General features: G+C 43.6%; 1 protein-coding gene across 5 annotated transcripts in view; it reads left to right on the top strand.

The window, feature by feature from the left end:
- ATRIP (ATR interacting protein) overlaps nucleotides 1-18,734 on the top strand; it is a 1,393,117-nt gene that overhangs the window by 762,315 nt on the left and 612,068 nt on the right. The window lies entirely within an intron of this gene.

Raw genomic sequence — 18,734 nt, 5'->3', positions numbered from 1 at the left:
GTTTTTGCTGCCATAACCGGGAAGCTACTTCCCCCTGCTTTTTTTAGATTAAATCTAGGCACAACCAGACAGGATGAATTGACTGTCCTTGTGGGTCGTTTTTTATTGATTCTCTTAGAAAGGTAGATGGAGGCTAGTGAGAGAGTTTCAAGCATACTTTTGGCCTTAGTGGAGAGCCATTTGCTCTGTCTCCTCAAGTGCAAGATGTGTTCTCTCCTTAGTATGCCATGAGCTGCTCTGAGAGCGTTGTTTTGGAGAATTTGGATTTTATTAGTGATATATTTGCTTGCCCCCAGTACAAAGCATTACAATAATTCAGTTTAGAGAGGATAAGTGCTCTAGCTAGGATCGTACAACTTTCTTTGGACGGAAATGGTTTGCAGGCCCTAATCAGCTTACAAGTATATGCTCTAGAGGAGTCCATAGCATTGACATGTTTGAGTGTAAAGGCGGAGTCGAGGTAAAAACCTAAGGTTTTCACTTCTTTTACCACTTTAATGGGGTTTCCATCAATGTTGAAGGAGGTATAATTCGAGCTCAGTTTAAGGTTAGCTGTAGTTCCGAGTATTAGGAGCTCGGTCTTATCATTGAAGCATAGACTGCGTGCGGCCATCCATGCCTGGATGTTGAGGTATATTTTATTCACTAAGGCCAAAAAGAGAATCCTAAGGAAGACTCAAACCATTGGGATTGTGAATTAAGTGAACTGTCTAAGAAAGCCCTGGCAGGAGATCATACCAGGCAAAGCCAAGTCTGTTAAGTGAAATGCAAATACCAAGGTAGGGAGGTGTCCTCTTGGGCTATAAATAACTTGGTTATTCTTGTTGAACTATTGTTTGTGGTGGAGAGAAACCTGGGAAAGGGAGTCATCCCCTGGAACTGTGAATAATATGCATTTGGAACCTTTTTTTGAGTTTTGTGTTATCCTTTTCTTTTGGAACTTTGAACATTTGTGAACTTTCAAAGCCAAACCAATACCCTTGGCACCTTAGAGTTACTTTTAGAATGTGTGGGGCTAGAATAGGATTTCAGACACAGGAAATCTTACTTTGGAATTCCTCACACAGGACAGACTGTTTTTGGTTGAGGTAGGGAAATAAACTCCTAGAGCAGGGACAGTGCAGCATTTTCCAACCCCTTTTATTTTGAAAACACATTTATAGCAATCACTAGGATTGCTCTGTGTCCGCGTCTCATTCCTGCGTCCTCACAATTGTCTCATGGCTGTTAAAATAAGCATTTTTACTTGCCTGAGTGACAATAAGTATTTACGAAGGCTTTTCTCAATGCATTTGTGGACCATTTATTTGCTGGTCAAACATAGGTGATATTGGGAAGCCATCAGGCCAAGTCAGATGATAAAACGGCAGACCTAAGAGGTCCGGCAGAACTGTGGTTGGAGGATAAGAGGTAGATGGACTCTTATTCTGAATAAGCTTCCATAGTGCTTCACTAAACTTAGTCTTTAGATTGACAATAAGATTGTCCACCAAGCCTGCAGTGCCTCTTTATTCAAATCTCATGTTATTCCTTACTTGAAGGACCAAAAACACATTACTTGGATTCACAAAGGGGGGTAATCCTGTGAATTGCCCCAATATATTTATCACACAAAAGAAGTCACAGGTTTTCAGCAATTTTGAAGAGTTATTCATATATCTCTCCCAACCGTGTAGCCTACAACTAACTTGTCCTCCAACATATCTTCCTAATCTCTTGTGATGTTACTATCCCTAGATTGCGCTGACGAGCCGCTTATCTAGGGTTATGGGATAGGGAGAGAAAACTGGCCCTATCTTATGCTAGTCACCAAATATTTTCTTCAGAAACTTAGCAGTATGTGTGACTAATACATTGCTGATGAAATGTATTCGTTTTCTCTGCTCAGTATTGTCGCACTTCAAAAGTGTTAAAAAAACTATTTACTATGTCAATGACACAGTTTTGGTTTATTTATAAAATCCCAAATTTGGGTATTTCTAAGAACAAAAGAATACGAAAAACCTCCTTTTTATTCAACTTGGTTGTGAATGCACAATTGTTTTCATAGAAAATGTGCTCACCACCCTCTCTGGGTATTTATTGAGCTAAAATGTTTTGCACAATTGCTTGGATGTGTAGACCCCTTCTCTTTTATGTACTTTTTTCTGGAAAGAGAGGGGGGCCCACTCCCTTTCAGCAAAGAGAATGGCTGAAAACCTGTAACTTCTTTTGTGTGATAAATTCCTTACTTTAATCCACCTGACAACCTTCAGCTAGGATGTCACTTTGAATAGCTACCGACTAGACAGCCATGATATCGGGTGGAAGAGTGTGTAGGTGGTGAGGAGCCAGTAGGGCAAAGGGCCAGTAAGGTAAAACAGCAGAAGCAGAAAACAGCACAAGGGACAGATAGTTTTCTGGAGGGCTAGAGAGTGGAGTTCCCGAAAAGGAGCACAGAGAAAAGTGTCTTTGTGTATTTGTAATGTCTTGTGGCCGATCAAATAAGCATTTCCTCTAGCCTGAGTGAAGATACGTATATAAGCAGAGTGTTCTCAAAGCATTTCTGAACCAAATATGTGCTGGTCAGCAAAGGTAATGGACATAAGACATCACTGCCATTTGCCCAAAGTCAAAAACATACGGTCAAGTCAGATGATAAAACCGAAGACAGAAGAGGCCAGGTAGAACATTGGTTGAATAAACAGTAGATCGAATTTTATTCTGAACAAACCTCCATAATGCTTCACTAAAATAAGTCTTTAGATTGACAGTAGGATTATCGGCCAAGCCTGCAGTACCTCTTTATGCAAATCCCATGCTATTCCTTACTGGAATCTACCTTGAAACTTGAGGCTTCGCACAAAAAATGTAAGCCATCCTCACCGTAGTACCCACTGTACATTGTAACACATTTCCTAGAATAACAACTTACCTGAAATCCAGGTGTTCCATGACCTACCTATCTAGCCAAGTAGTTGGGGACTATTCCGTGGAAGGTTTTGAAAACTAGGAGCAGAAATTTGAGGTGAGAATTCTGAATAGAGAGCTATCCGGTGTGATGATCTGGTTGAAGATCTAGATAGGTTGTACAGAGCAAACGTGGCGAAATGGAGTATTGTGTTGAGTGGACTGTGGGAGACCAGTGAGTACATTGGAGCAGTAGTCCAGTCTACTGAGAACAAGGATATAGATGGGGATGGGAGTGGTGGCAGAGTGGTGGATGAGGTGGATCTTCCGGATATTTAGATGGTTTATGCTAGCCGCAGTGATCATAATGAAATTGCGTAGTATTTCTTAAATAAGACCCCAAGGTTTCAAGCCTGGATTGGCTGCCTGGTGTTTGACAAGTTTAGCTTAAGACAGCACAGTGCAGTCCGATGTCGAATGGCAGATGAACTGGTGATGTACTGAAAGACGTCTGATGTGAAGGAGGTTAAAGATGATGTGTTGGGTGGCATAAGTAAAGAGTTTGTGTTGGAAGCTAAAGGTTGAAATGGAGAGGGAGAGGAGGTGTTAGAGTTTTGAGGAGAAGGAGAGGGGGCGGGTGGCGAAACAAGAGGCCACCCATTTGAGTGTCTGAAGCCAAGGGAGGAAAGAATCTGGAGGTTAGGCATGATCCACACTGGGGAAGGGTGGCATAGAGATCTGGTAGAATGCATTAGTGGAGATCTTTGAGACATGAGTGAGAGCTATCTCTGTGGAGTGTCTGCTGTGGAACCCAGATTAGAGGGTGCTGCCCAGAGAATCGGTCTCACTGTCATTCACAATAATGTTAAAGACGCTGTGAGGAGCTAGGAATGAATCACAGACACAGAGAGCTCATAGTTGTGGCTATAAACATTTATTTAAAAATAAGAGTGTTGGAAAATGCCTCCCCATCCCTATTCTAGGAGTTGTTTCCCTACCTTAACCAAAACCAAGGGTCGGTCTGTTGTCAAGATGTCCAAAGCAATATTGTCCTGTGTCCGAAATACTATTCTGGTCCTCACATTCTAAAAGTAACTCTAAGGTGAAAAGGGTAATGTCTTTAGCCTTGAAAGTGCACAAATGTTCAAGTTCAAAATGAAAGGCGTTACTCCAACATAAAAGTTCCCAATCAATAAAGTTCACAGTTCTTGCTCCCTTCCCCAGGTTTTTCTCTTCAAAATACTTTAAAATCCTAAGAGTTTGAGTCTTCCTTAGAATTCTCTGATCAACAAAACAACAACTTGTATATAGAAAAACTTGGCTGTTCGTCCCAATTTCATAGGATACCTGGCATACTCCTCTGTCAGGTTTCTGCTCCACTATAACGTAACCTTTTCTCACAGTCTTGGCTTTGCTTGGTGTCTTCTCCTACCAGGACTTCCTCATGTAATTCGCTTTACACGCTTGCAAGCTTGACTTTGCATGGTATACTGCCCTGCCAGGACTTTCTCAAATCGTTCACTTGAATCACAATCCCAAGGGCATTGATCTTCCTTAGGATCCTTTTCACTCAATTGACTGTGTGGTACACTCTCTTGCCCGGACTTTGTTTAACAAACACTCCTTTCAACAGTTCCTTTGTGGTTTACTCTCAAGTTGTTCACATCAAGCGGTATGGGTCATCCCTTAAGTTGTATTATTCACACTTTGGGTACCTCTCTTTTGGGCTCTCTTTCCCTTTTGGGTTTCGGGGTGCATTTTCTGGGTTTTCACTATATCCGACTTCTTGGCTGCTCATCGTCATGACCAACCAGTCTGCTATCCCGTTTCCTATCCCAGGATTAGACTTCCGACCATCTGGCTTTGCCCTGAGTCTGGAACCCGTTCGGTAGCTGCTTTCTGCTTCCTGTATTTTAAATGGATTAAAACTAATCAGACTCTGAGGAAAACTATACTGTGCACTTTGTTCCCCTGGCATATTTCTCATTACTATGGGCCTCGTCTGTTCTGCCGGTAGTTTCACTGGTGGGCACATTAATGATTTTTGATCAGTCAGTATTGCTGGTATAACCCTATAATACCTCGTAGAGGCCTGATATCTCATAAGAGGTAGTTAGGATCAAACGGAAATGGGGGATGTTGTGTTTTACTCAGCCAATCTACTACACCCTCATTGGGGTAGTTTGTTTTCCCGTGGTCCATCATCAGAAGACCACCCCCAGAGTCAGTATCAAACAGCTTTCGCCATTCTCTCCACATGGGGAAAGACTTTCCCCGGTAAAGGAGTGATGATGTCGTCAGATTCATCAAAGCACACACTTAAGAATTTTGGAGTGCATTTTTGGAGTGGTTAGGCAGTTGGGTGACTGGTTGGTAGCACCAGTAGTCGGTTTCTTTGAGCTTCTGGCTATTGCTGCCTTCAATCGGGATCAGAACATGCCATTTTAGAGGTTGAAAAGGTAGATGTGGCTGCAGGCAACTTGGGAAAGCTCTTTGATGGTTTCTGTTGCAGAGGGAACGGTAAAAGCCTAGGATGGGTTTGGCAGAGCGAAGGGTGGGTGTGAACTCATCGCAGCAGGTATGAGAAAACTGGCACAGGGAAGAGATGGTGTGTGTGAAGGGGTAGTGAAGTGAAGGAGGGAAGAGGGTGAGATGGAAGGGTGAAACAAGGGGGGGTTGTCCTACCCTCTATGGATGTTAGGGGTGCGCAGGGTAGGTTCAGTGCACACTGGTTTTAGACACTTACGGGTGCCCATGCAGTTTGGGAAACCGTTGATATATCTCTAATACAATATTCATGTACAAAATTCCAATTCTTTTATGCAAAATTGCAGCTTTTTATTAATTAGCTAATGCTTATTTTCTTTTGTGCAAAGCATTTTAGTAGACATTTATATATGACAATCTATAATGTCCATTGTGTAACACTAAAGCATAGTTAAACAGTCACTATGACATAAATGTAAAGGTCAGAGGCATGGTAAATAAAGCATTCATTTGTACATTTTAACTGGCAGTTTGTTTGTAAGAAAAAATGTTCCATGCCTATGAATGTAGAAAACACAGGATGAAAATGCAGATGAAGGAGACGTTGGAAATCGGTCTCCTATGCCCGGCTAAAGTCTGACCTCATATTTGGTCTACGTCTGGGTGTGATGTTAGGAAATGAAAATGCAGCACAGGATGAGAGCCCGATAGTATTTTGGGGAAGTGTGCTGCTGACATTTCGGCAGAAATGGATGGTTGCCTTCTTCTGGGGCCAAAGAAAGTCAGGAGACTCTGTGTTAAGAAAAACAGAAAAGGTAGAGAAAGTATATAAGAGAGTACAGTTAAAACAGCTACAGGTTGCTGATGAGGGTCAGTGTGGAGCATTAAATGCTAAAAACAAATCCTGAAATCAAATCGGTTCCAGAGACAAACTCGACTCACCACTGGTCGTGCGTCCAGTTGGAGCGGATGAACGCGGAGGGTTTCATCGTAGGGCAGTTGGAGAGGCGGAAGTAGCCTGTGTGGGCGTAGGTGGAGTGGATGGCCGGGATGCAGGCAGGTGGCCTGTGGACAGACAATGCTGGACCCTCGGGGTGGATAGCGGGGTCGGTAGTAGGTCCGCGAGAGTAGAACCTGTGAAGCATGAGAGAGAAGAAGAGGGGGGAAAAGGAGGAGGAGGGATGGGAAAAAAGGAGGAGGGAGTAATGCGTAGGTCATTGGATGCGAGTGGGGGCGTAGAACAAACGAGCAAACATTTTTTTGCAGAAACGTGCGTTATGGTGTGTAAAAAGGGAGGCAAATAGTACCTGAAACTGATAGGCGGGGTCCCACCAGGATGGAGCGGGGGACCGTCTCACGAGCAGCCCGGGAGTGAAGTCATCGGGGCTGGATGGCTCTGAGGAGAAAGAGCGTCTGGTGCGCCCGGTGGGGTGAATATGAAGAAAAAAAATAAATAAAAGAAAAAATGAGGGTCAGGTAAGGATCTCCGTGTAAGGGCCTGTAGGGCCGAGAAGGAGCGACGCTCTCAAGAGGAGGATGAAGCGACTGACAGCCTGGCCATATTCAAGTGTAGATGGGCATACCAGCTGTCAGTCGAGGCGAGCAGAACTTGGACCGGCATCTCGAAATGGTGCCTGTGCTGGCTACGGAAAAGAGAGCTGTGAATCTGCGCGATCGGGCCGGAAGGTGCTGCGCATGCGCACGAGATTAGTGTCTCGTGTACACGTTGCCGTAGCTGCGCAGTGTCCCGCGGGTAGTGTCTCCGGCTAGACTCCCTGCTGCAGGAGCAATACGGGATAGTGCGAGGGTCTCACCCGTAGCGTCGGAGGAGAGCTGCCCCGGGATCAGCTGATCCGTGTGAAAGACACGAGGGGGTAATGTGCGCCAGGTATGTGCTCTGGGCACAGGGGAGGGTGTGGGAGGATGGGTGTGGAAAGGGAAAGGAATCCGGCATGGGCTGAGAGGCTGGAATTAGATGAGCCATGCACTCAAGGGGGGAGAGGAGATGGAAAGCGGCATGTAATCGGCCATGCGGCTGGAAGTTAAAAGTGGAAAGTACGGCTGGTGTGTGAGAGAAATAGACACACCACGGGAGATAAAATGTGAAAGAATGACAAACCCGTGGCTGGGCTGAGTGCGAGAACAGTGCTGATAACAGGGTATTCACGTCCTGTATGGCGGGGGGAGGGAAAACCTTGGCCCCAGGGGTGGTGCTGGAGTGGGGACTGCCAGTCATCAAAAGACACATATGAAGACACAAGATCTGAAAATACCAGAAAGTATAAACATGTCTGTAAAAAGCAAATCAGTTCAAAAAAGATTCTTGGATATGCATGCACAATGATCTCCGTCAGATGGTAAGAGCAGAGGGTACATCATATACAGTACAGAATTATAAAAAAAAGTCATACATGTAACACAAGAATACATCATATAAAATGCAGAGTTATACTTCAAGTCACGCCTCATAGGAGGAAACTGGTGGTGGGTGACACCATGAATATGCGCATATGTACAGGCACACAAGGGCGTGTAACAATGTCTAGAAGCATGGTAGAAAATAGTCTCTGTTGCATGTAAGTGCAACGGATATGCCAGAGAGCAGAGAAGGGGCTCAAGTATGTAGTCACTGGAAAGGGAATATCAGATGCTGAACGGACCCGGTTGGGCCTCGTTGAGGCCTGTGGTAGTGGATTTTAGTTTATGCATCCACCATGCCTCTTTGAAATTGAGGGTATTGGCGATGTTGGTTTTGTTCTGGACTTTATCCACCACCCACCAGGAGAAGGAGTCAAAATCATGATGGAATTCAACAAAATGGTGGAGGAGCAGTAATGGATTTGCAGCCTATCCTTGATCTGTGTTCACAGATACGTTTGTGAACGGGTCTTGAAGTTTGGCCCACGTACCGTAGTGCACAAGGACATTGAATTACATATATAACATTGGTGGATTTACAATTAGAGAAGTGTCTAATTTTCCTCTTTTCCCTCAATCATAAAAGAGTTGAGTTTCTTGGTTTGTTTACAAACCGTGCATTGGCCGCACGGATTGTGTCCAGTGATCTCTCTCATGTTCTATAAGGTGGAACGGGCTGGAGTTTTGTTAGATTTGGAACTTGTTAGGAATTCTTTCAGATTTCTAGACCTCTTGACAGCCATATGTGGTTTGGGTTCATCTGGAAGATTGAGTTGAACAAGGGGCCAGAATTTTCTGATGAGGGATTTGAGTTTGGAAGTGGTTGGGCTGAAGGTGGTGACACAAGTCAGGATGTTCTCAGAAGTAGCAGTTCGGTCTTTGGGTGTCAGAAGGGCCTCTCTCGGTGTGTATCTTACTCTCTTCTGGGTGTTTTTTATAAGTTTCTTGGGGTAACCTCTAGACAACAGTTTTGTCTGAAGGTCGCTTGAATGTTTCTGAAAATCCTCCATTTGCGTGCAATTGCGACGAATCCTCAAGAACTGTCCGTACGGGAGGTTATCTCGTAGGCTCTTGGGGTGGTGGCTGTTGTAATGTAGGACCGTGTTGCGGTCTGTGGTTTTTTTAAAGATGGAACATTCAAGTTTATTGTCTTTGGGTGTTATGGTAAGGTCCAAGAAGTTCATCTTCTGGTTACTCCCGTTTATGGTGAATTGAATGGCAGTAGTACGCAAGTTCAGCCATTGAAAGAATTCCATCAAGATAGTGTCTTCTTTCCAGAGAAAGAGAATATCGTCCATGTATCGAGACCATAAGGTGACTGAGTCAAGATACGGGTTGGTCATGTTGAGGACATGTCGGTTCAAATTCAGACATGAAAATGATGGCCATGCTGGGGGCGAACACTGCACCCATGGCTGTCCCACAGGTTTGAAGGTAGAAGGTGTTGTTGAACTCGAAGAAGTTGTTGGTTAGTGCTAATTCGTGGAGTTCAATGATCAAGTTGATGGGCACCCTTCTCTGTGTCATGTGCTGTGTCAAGTGATGTCTGATACATTCCAATGCTTCTTGTTGCGGAATGGACGTATACAGGTTTTTGATGTCTAAGGATACCAGGAGATCTTCTGAGGAGTGGAATGGTTGGTTTTCGAATTTGGTGATAGTATCCATAGTGTCCCTCAGGTATGTTGGAGTCTGCTGGCTCAGGGGTTTGAGAAAGTGATCAATTTTTTTAAATTTCTTTTTATTGATTTAGTTGATTTTTACAACTTTTCAATATACATGTCAACCAACTCATTATAAAACATATCATATAAAGGAGACTTAAAACATGAGAATAACCAAGAATTTAACATTCATAAAATCATATACAGAAGCTATCAATTTAAACGAGCAGTTTAACAGCAAACGTTATTCATGAAGCCAGTACATTCTTAGTGCACTAACATGCTTCAGTAACTAGTGTGCTTATAAACTGTGACTCAGAGTTTCTGCTTGATCTAATTTTAGTGAGGTTAAAAAATTCTGCTACAATTAAAACATCAACTATATTATTGGTGTGCCTTATTGCTGTAGTGTCTAGCACGTCTCCACCTCACCCTCTCTTCTACCAGTTTTCAGTTCCAGCCAGGGTGGTCTGGCTGCGTGGGTGGTAATGCTGCTGACACCTCATTCTTTGATAGAATCTTTACCACAATCAGTGATTAGTAGCGTACAGACTTCACAAGCGAACCCACAGTTTTTCTCCAAGTTTAAAAAATGTATGGTAGCTACTGGGACTCCCAGGGTGGTCGAGCCAAAAATGCGATTCCAGCAAACATTCGCTTCAAGCATAGCAAAACCCGAACAATACTTGTGGAAATGTGATTGTCTTAGACAATTTAGTTTGATACATTGTGTGACCAAGTGAGCCAAAGTTTCAGGAGATTCGATTGATTGACAAAACCGACAAATGTTTTGGGTGGGAAGAATTAGTTTACGCGTACATAGGAGATCTCTGGTTTCCCATATATGCAACCGAAAACGCAAAATTAAGTTTCTGTACTTAGATGAAGGCGCTTTCGAAAGATACCTTTGTGGAGAACCTCTTTTATGAGGAGGAAAGCGATAACTAGTAGCATGTTTATATGTAAGGCATTTCCGATGGTTCAAGATCCATGAGGACTGATGGAGCTTTAATTTAGTCTTATCAGGATTTTGTATTAAAATTTCAATTGGAATTTCAGCCTGTGCCAAGATCTTGTAGACTGACAATAGCCATCTTTCAACCAATGAATGGTCTGTGGTAAATATGTAGTTCGAGAGTACCTTGAATAGATTGTCTGACCGCGAGGAGATCCGGCATTTTCTAAGAAATAAGCATTGCTTCCAATCAAGGAACGATGACAATGGTGTAAGGCCCAATTCGTAACGTAGCCACGAAATGGGGATACACTGAGGTAAATGCAGCACACTTCCCCAGAATTTAGTCTCCCATTTATCAAGAGTGATTGATGACAGAGGAGGACCTGCTTCCAACCCATATAAGATAGTAGGAATGACTTTCATCTGCCAGAACGATATGGCCGGGACTATGGAAAATGTTCCAAATTTAGTGAGATGGATGCGCGCTTGGGAAATGGCAGTGAGAAGTTAAACGTCAATCAGAGCCATTTGTTTCATTGACTTTAAGGAAGCTTCAAAGATAACTCCCAAATAAGTATACAAGGATACCATAGACAATTCAACGTTATGTCCAATAGACCAATGTTTTAGAGTATGAACACCTTGGTAGGGATTAAACATCAAGACTTGAGTCTTTGTAGTGTTGATTCTTAGTTCATTCTCTGCCACATAACAATCAAGGGCGGCCAGTAATTTCTGTAGGCCACTAGGCGTTTTTGAAATAAGAACTATATCATCAGCGTAAAACAGTGCTTTTATAGGGGAGCCATTGATTTTCGGTGAGTCAGATTGAATAGATTCAAAAATTAATTTAATGTCGTGTATGTAATAATTGAAGATGGCTTAAGCCAGTAGACAGCCTTGTTTGAGGCCATGTGTAGTTGGAATAGGCTGCGAGAGTAAGCCATTCAGAGTTAATCTGACTTTCATAGAAGTAGAAGAATGGAAATGATAAATAAGATCACTGATTGTGGGTGGGCAGTGGTCATTTATGAGTTTAGTCATGAGTTTAACTCTTGAAATTGAATCAAAGGCAGAATGCAAGTCCACAAATGCAAAATAAACCTGCTGTTTTTGCACATGACACTGTGATTTGATGGCATTTAGCAGAAACAGATTAACTGCAGTACCCATACCGGCTACAAACCCTGTTTGAAAAGGATTGCGATGGAAGTGAGTGAGCGTCCATGCAGAAAATTCAAGCAGTAGAAATTTCGCAAATATTTTGCACGGTGAATCAAGAAGCGCTATGGGTCGGTAGTTCTTGGGTAAAGAGCGATCCCCCTTTTTAAAAATGGGGACCAAGATGGAAGAGTGCCAAGACGATGGTAGCTTTTTCGTATGCAAAATGTTTTGAAACAAAAGAAATAGAATATGGGCTCAATGGTGTAGATTATTCTTTAGCATTATGTTGCTAATGCCATCGGGACCCGCAGCTCTGGAGTTTTTAGCCGATGTGATGTAGTGAGTAATAGAATCTAGGTCACAGTTGAGGGACCACTTAGAGACTGATTGCATTTGATATTCAAACTGGACAAATGCTGAATCATTGTATAGATTAGAGAAGTGGAGTACCCATTGCGCTTCTTGTACACCGTTAGCTTGTGCATCCAGTTGATGATTGCAGTTTTTATGTTTTAGCAATTTCTAGATGCTAGCTGAATTTTTGGTGGCCAGGGTGTTGAGCATAAGCTCGCTATCTTTCTGAAATAGATATGCTCGGTGGGCACATATCCAGTTGGTATAACAAGTTTTTGCCTGCTTGGCCACATCAAACCGTGAAGGGGAAGATGAAGAAAGCAAGGTTTTTCGCTCTTTCCTATAACAGATCCTTCTATGGTGTAGTTCTTTGTCAAAGGAATGTAAGTGAGTCAAAGGCTTCTGTTTAGAAATTATGATGTTATTATGGAACTGTTGTAACATATCTGTATATTCAATTTTAGAGTTGTTCAACAAAGATGGAATAAGTGACTGTTCTAATGACCAAAGCTTACTCGGACACCAAGAAAGACGATTAAAGGATTGATTGATAGTCAGTTGAGAATACAACATTTTAGTAGAGGAAGGTGCATTGACACATGGTCTTGAAAAATGAAGAGATAGAAACTTGTGATCACTGTATGTCTGAGAAGTGATTACCAAGGCGGTGATGTTATGGAATAAAAGTAAGTCTGCATAGATGTAATCAATTGTGCTGACACTTGAGTCGCGTCGCCAGGTGGTAGTGGCGGGGAGATCGCCAGGCACAGCCCCGTTAACCATGTTGAAATTATTGTCGGACATAAAGATAGACTAAATGATGGCTTCCTGTGCAGCAGCCTCAGATTTAGGATTGAGACAGTCAAGGTTGATGTCACCAACTAGAAGCGTGGCAGTGATATCGGGCGATTGTGAGACTAGTTCAAACATGTAAGACAATTCTCTAAGGAACATATTCATAGTGAGTTTTGCCGGGTTCCGATATATATTGAAGATGGCCATATTGCCACCACAACCAATGACTTTGACTAGTTGTATAAAGATGTGCAAAGCGCACCATGGTTGAATTTGTAGATGTGCAGACTGCCGGACTGCTACCAGAAGTCCGGACATTGGGCAACCTTTTTCGCCCCTTACAGCAGGAATCAAGGCAGTTGAATAATTATCCCAAACAGTTGGGGCTAAAAGCCAAGTTTCCTGAAAAGCCAAGATATCATATGAATCGGTAAATACATCAATAGAGTGTTGTAAATGGGCATGTCCTCGAGTGTTCCAGCATCCTAGCAGAAACAGTTGGCGATCTTAAAGGTCTGATGGTTATAGGTTGTGGCATGCGCTTTTGTTAGATTGGTAAACTCGTGTGGTAGAGTAAGATTGCCCAGAGGTACCAGATGATACATTTGTCGGGGTGAATAGAGATTGCGTTCGGTCGGGGTCCTGTGTAATGAGAAAACCCATGTCAAACAATATAAGTTTGGCGTTCCATAGCATCTTTGCAACTGTGGTTGATGGTATCCATAGACGCACGATGGTGAAATCAGCATCAGCAATAAACTCTACCAAGTCGATGTCAGCTGACGAAACATGTTCAAGGGCATCAACATCGTTCAATATGTTTAACACACACTGTCTATTAAGGTCATAGAGTGGATGATTACCACCTCTGCATTTCATGACAAGTGAGTGTCCCGTTGGGGGACGAATATTGGGAAACTGAGGTGATGTTTTCATAGGAGGTTTGCTCAAATTCATATTTTGGGTGGACGTGGGTATCGTGGGACGCGAGAAGTAGTGGTTATTCTGCCTGGTCAATGCAGGGGTGGTAGTAGACCAACTCTGACATGTAGGAATGATCTGCTGAAGAGCTTGAAGTGAATGAGAACGAGCTGATGAATTCACAGCACTTTGAATACTTGTACTGGCTATACCACTATTGTCAGGGGTAGGCAAGTACGATGTTAGTTGAGTATCAAGAAAGGCGTCCACTAGGGATTTAAGCTGTGAAGTCATCAGATCAGACTGATTTGCAGCATTGGAAAGTAAGGTGTTATTTTGAACATTAGCTGGAGAAGGATGCATCGTCATGCCTATTAGATCTTTTCTGAACGGATTGTTTAATGAGGTCGAAGGAGTGGGGACATTGGCAATGATCGAGTCAGAGGGGGAAAGAGTGGGCTGACATTGCAAACTAAGATATTAGTCAATAGCAGATTTGATAAGGGTTATGTTTGCAGTTGAGAGTGAAGAATTCTCATGGGAACTCATAGGAGCAGGGATAATGGACACGGTCGAGGGAAGTGAACTGTGTGTTGAGGAGCCAACAACCTTCGAACTTAAAGGAGTCACAGATGTTTCCAAAGCCTTAACCAAGTTGTGAAGAGGAGAATGATGAAGAATATTAGGTGCCGTTGAGCTACCAATCAGGTCGGTGTTCTCATCGGAAATTGGTAACTTAGGTAAATCATTATTTGATAACTGTAAGGGGACTGTAGAAACCATTTTAAAAAAGGAGGCAATAGAGTTTTTCGGAAGCTTTGGTGCAAGCATGTTTTTGGATTTCTTAATTAGTGTTTGCCGAGCTGGTAACTTCTTTTTTTTTTTTTTTACATTTACCTTGTGAAGGCAGTAGTGTAGGGACAGAACAAGGTGGAATCAGATCATGGGAAGAAGGCATAGGAGCTGGAGCATGAGTTGTCACCGGTTCAGGGATGGGGGCAGGAATGTGAGTTATCACCAGTTCAGGGATCACTTGGGGCACTTCTTGAGCACTAGAGATATTTTCCCATGAAAATTCATCTACTGGTGAGGCAACAATTGCGGACTCTACCTCAATGGGGCGGATGATTTCAGGAATAGAAGGAACTGTAGGAAAAACAGTCGCCTGAAAGGGGGCTGGATGAGAGAACGATTGGAAAGTTGGACCTTGAGCAGTGGGTGCCTTGTTTGAAGACAAAATCCAATCATACATAGTATCAATTTGGTGAGTCTGATTGGAAATTTTTTCATCCAAGCGTTCAAATAATTTATAAAGGCTTAGAACTGTAGTGTTTAAAGCCGCAAGAGTGATTTCCAGCATGGTGGGTAAATTAATGGTCTCCGAAATCGGAGAAGGTTGTTGTGGAAGAGCACGCGGGGTAGGATGAGCATACAAGGAAGAGTCACTCGGAGCGTTACTGATAGAAGAGAGTTTGTGTGGTACAACATCATCATGACTGCTAGACACCGATATTGGGGAGGTGGCCAGATCCGCATGCAGGGAAATGGCATCGTTATTTAGTGGAGTGTGACATTCATAAATCGTCTCTGGTAGAGAGACTGACAAAGATACGAGTTTTTTTAAAATGATACCCATCCACTGCAAGTAAGGTTGAGTCAGAGATTGATTGCTGCATCGGGGCTACCAGAGGGCCTGCCGGCCATTGACAATGTCTAGCAACATGACCTGGAACATGTCACATGCAAGAGAGAGGAGCAGATATGTTAGGTGCTGGAAGCAGAGTTTGCTCAAAACTGCTAAAATTAGTGCAGTCAAGATTTAATGAAGCCATAAAAGCCATAGTTCTACGTCGCGATTTTAAGGGTAGGTAACGCAATGAGTGAGCCTTGCGCAAAGAACTGAAATTGTTCACAACTGCGTTGTCCAGATTGTTAACAATAACAGTATCATCCGGTGTTTAAGTGAATATAGATGAGCAAACATACTGAAGCACACTAAGCAACTGACAAGTAAACAGTAGAAACAAACAACAGATTAAACAAAATACATTGATTTCAGGAAAGCAAAATATGTGCTCAAATAGTATCAAAATGGAGACCGAATGAAAGCCCCCTCACGCCCGCAGCGCCGGCCGAAGCGGGCAAAGCGGTACTTAGATCAGGTTTAGAGTATGTTTTTGAGCGTGTAACGAGAAATCCAGCCCACAAAAGTGGTGTTGCAGTCCAGCACGAAAAAAACACAAACTAAGCTGCAACAAACAACAAAGGATAAGTCCAGAGTCAGCAAGTAGCTGAAGTCTATGGCTGGCAATGGCAGTCCAATACCATAGGCAAACACAAAAGCAGGTCCGTGTGCACACGTAGCGATAACAGCCTCAGCAGGAGCAGTGGGCAAAGCGGTACTTAGATCAGGTACTTCGCTCAGTGTGCGCGCGTGTGGCAGTAGTACGCAAGTTCAGCCATTGAAAGAATTCCATCAAGATAGTGTCTTCTTTCTAGAGAAAGAGAATATCGTCAATGTATCGAGACCATAAGGTGAATAAGTCAAGATACGGGTTGGTCATGTTGAGGACATGTGTCGGTTCAAATTCAGACATGAAAATGATGGCCATGCTGGGGGCGAACACTGCACCCATGGCTGTCCCACAGGTTTGAAGGTAGAAGGTGTTGTTGAACTCGAAGAAGTTGTTGGTTGGTGCTAATTGGAGGAGTTCAATGATCAAGTTGATGGGCACCCGTCTCTGTGTCATGTGTTGTCAAGTGATGTCTGATACATTCCAATGCTTCTTGTTGAGGAATGGACGTATAAAGGCTTTTGATGTCTAAGGATACCAGGAGATCTTCTGAGGAGTGGAATGGTTGGTTTCGAATTTGGTGATAGGATCCATAGTGTCCCTCAGGTATGTTGGAGTCTGCTGGTTCAGGGGTTTGAGAAAGTGATCAATGAATATTCCGATGGGTTCGAGAATAGAGCCACATCCCGATACGATGGGTCTACCAGGGGGTGTGTGACTATTCTTGTGGATTTTGGGAAGGGCGTAGAGAACGGGTGTTCTGCCTTCTGATGTGTTGAGAAAGGCCTCTTCCTTGTTGGTGATCCAATTGTGTTCCAATGCGTATCCTGTTATTTCCTGGATCTTGTTTTTTTATTTCTGATGTGGGGTCTTTTTTCAGTTTCTTGTAGTTGCCTTCCTCTTCGAGGAGTGACATCACCATGGTATTGTACTGGGTGTTGCTTTGTATAACGATGCCACCGCTCTTGTCGGCTGGTTTGATCACGAGAGTATTATTGGCACCTAGGGTGGCAAGGGCTTTTCTTTCCCCTGAGGGTAGGTTCTGTCTGTGTTGTTCCGCGGTGGACTGCAGTTTCCCAATTTCTTGCCGGATGCATTTCTCGAAGGAGAGGATGGAAGCAGGAGTCTCAGAGTATCTTGGCTGAAAATCTGATTTCGGTCTCAAGCCGGTGTCCTCGGGTCCCGACGGGACGTCTTTGTCGAGAAAATAAACCTTTCTTCTGATATTGCGAAAAAAGCTGGTCAGTTCCAGGTCCAGTTTGAACCAATCGAGATGGAAGGGTGGACAAAGTTTCTAATTTTACGGATGTTAAAGTAGAAGTAGGAGGCCAAGACATTAGCAGAGAGGGAGAAGGATAAAGAGGGAGATTTGGCGGCACCAGCATTGCCTGAAGGGCCATGAACATCTTGTGTGAGTGTAAGTGTAGAGGGGATAAGAGAGCACTAGTTGGAATATTTCGAGTCCAGACGACTGATGAGGAAAGGGAGAAAGTCTTTGTGGACAGCAAGGAGGAGTATCTTTGTACAAGTTAAGATGTTGGTTGTGCTCAGCTGTTGGATCTGTATGGAGATCCATAGTGTGGGCTGGGCGAGAAAGAGTAAGAGCGAGCCAGGTAATGTAGAATGAAGGGGACAGTGAGAGTGTGTGCAACTCAGCAAAGAAAACATCCGCAGGGTGAGGAAGTTGGATGAGGGAGTGCTTAGAGGGAGGACCTGATTTGCTCAAGATAGGCGATCATGGAGTCGGGCTTGAATTTTCTTTTAGTGATAGATGTTTGAGGAGCAAAGAGACCACATTAGGGAAGATGGTGAAGTGGATGAGTGGGTTGTAAGAGGGTGAGGGGACAGCTGTGAAAACAGAGGATTAAAGTTAGGAAGATTAATTTTAGCAAGTTGCTATGGTTGTGAGTAGATAGGTTGTGTAGTCCAGCTGTACATATTAATTGGGAGGCGATTACCCATGTCGATTTCAGGGATGTCAGCCAGGAGAGTTTTAGGTAGTCGGTTGAAATCCAAGAGTATGAGGTTGACGGCTGGACAGAGATGTGCTCAAAAGAAGAGGGAGAAAATGAGTAGATGGTGTGTACTTGTAATCATGAGACAATATTGCCTTCTGACTTGAGTAGTCCCGAGGAGTGGGGGAAAGTAGTAGTGTCACTGTAGTGTGCGTGTGTGTCCCCCAAAGAGGAAGAGAGAGAACAGTTAGGAGAGCAGCATGAGGGATAGATGGGGGTGCATGATCAAAGATACAATGAGGGGCTGGTTGCCAGATTAGCAGGTGTTGAAGCACATCAGGGCAATGGGTTGTGAGACTGGTTCCTTTTTGAATAAACAAGAGGAGTTAATGATGGTCATGCTATCGAGCAGGCTCAAAATGGAGGCTTTCCAATAGTGGTCTGGTGGGCCAGCCTGATGCGAATATGGCCATCTAACTTCTATTGGTGAGGGAGGTAGGAGCTGGGCATCAAACTGTAGGGTGGCACAGGATCAGGCAGAAAGCAGCGTGGGTTTAAGATAGGTTTGGGACCTCACCTCACTTGCCAACAAATGGTGGCATGACTCAATAACCACATGATGGAAGGGAACCAGAGCGTAATAGAAAACAGGGTGATCGGCGAAGGCTGGTTTCCTGTCGTAATGATATGGGATGGTGCAAGCAATTCACAAACCTGTAAGGTGATGGGATCGGGGCACAAGTGTAGGGTGGTATGGGTTGAGGAAGGGCTGGAGACCTTACCCCATGAGGACATCATTTTTCTCGATTTCCATTGTGGTGCTGTTCAGCAAACA

Source organism: Ambystoma mexicanum, chromosome 2p (genome assembly GCF_040938575.1).
Source record: "Ambystoma mexicanum isolate Mex_15411 chromosome 2p, UKY_AmexF1_1, whole genome shotgun sequence".
In the NCBI taxonomy this organism is placed as follows: Eukaryota; Metazoa; Chordata; class Amphibia; order Caudata; family Ambystomatidae; genus Ambystoma; species Ambystoma mexicanum.
This window is presented reverse-complemented; position numbering and strand designations above follow the sequence as displayed.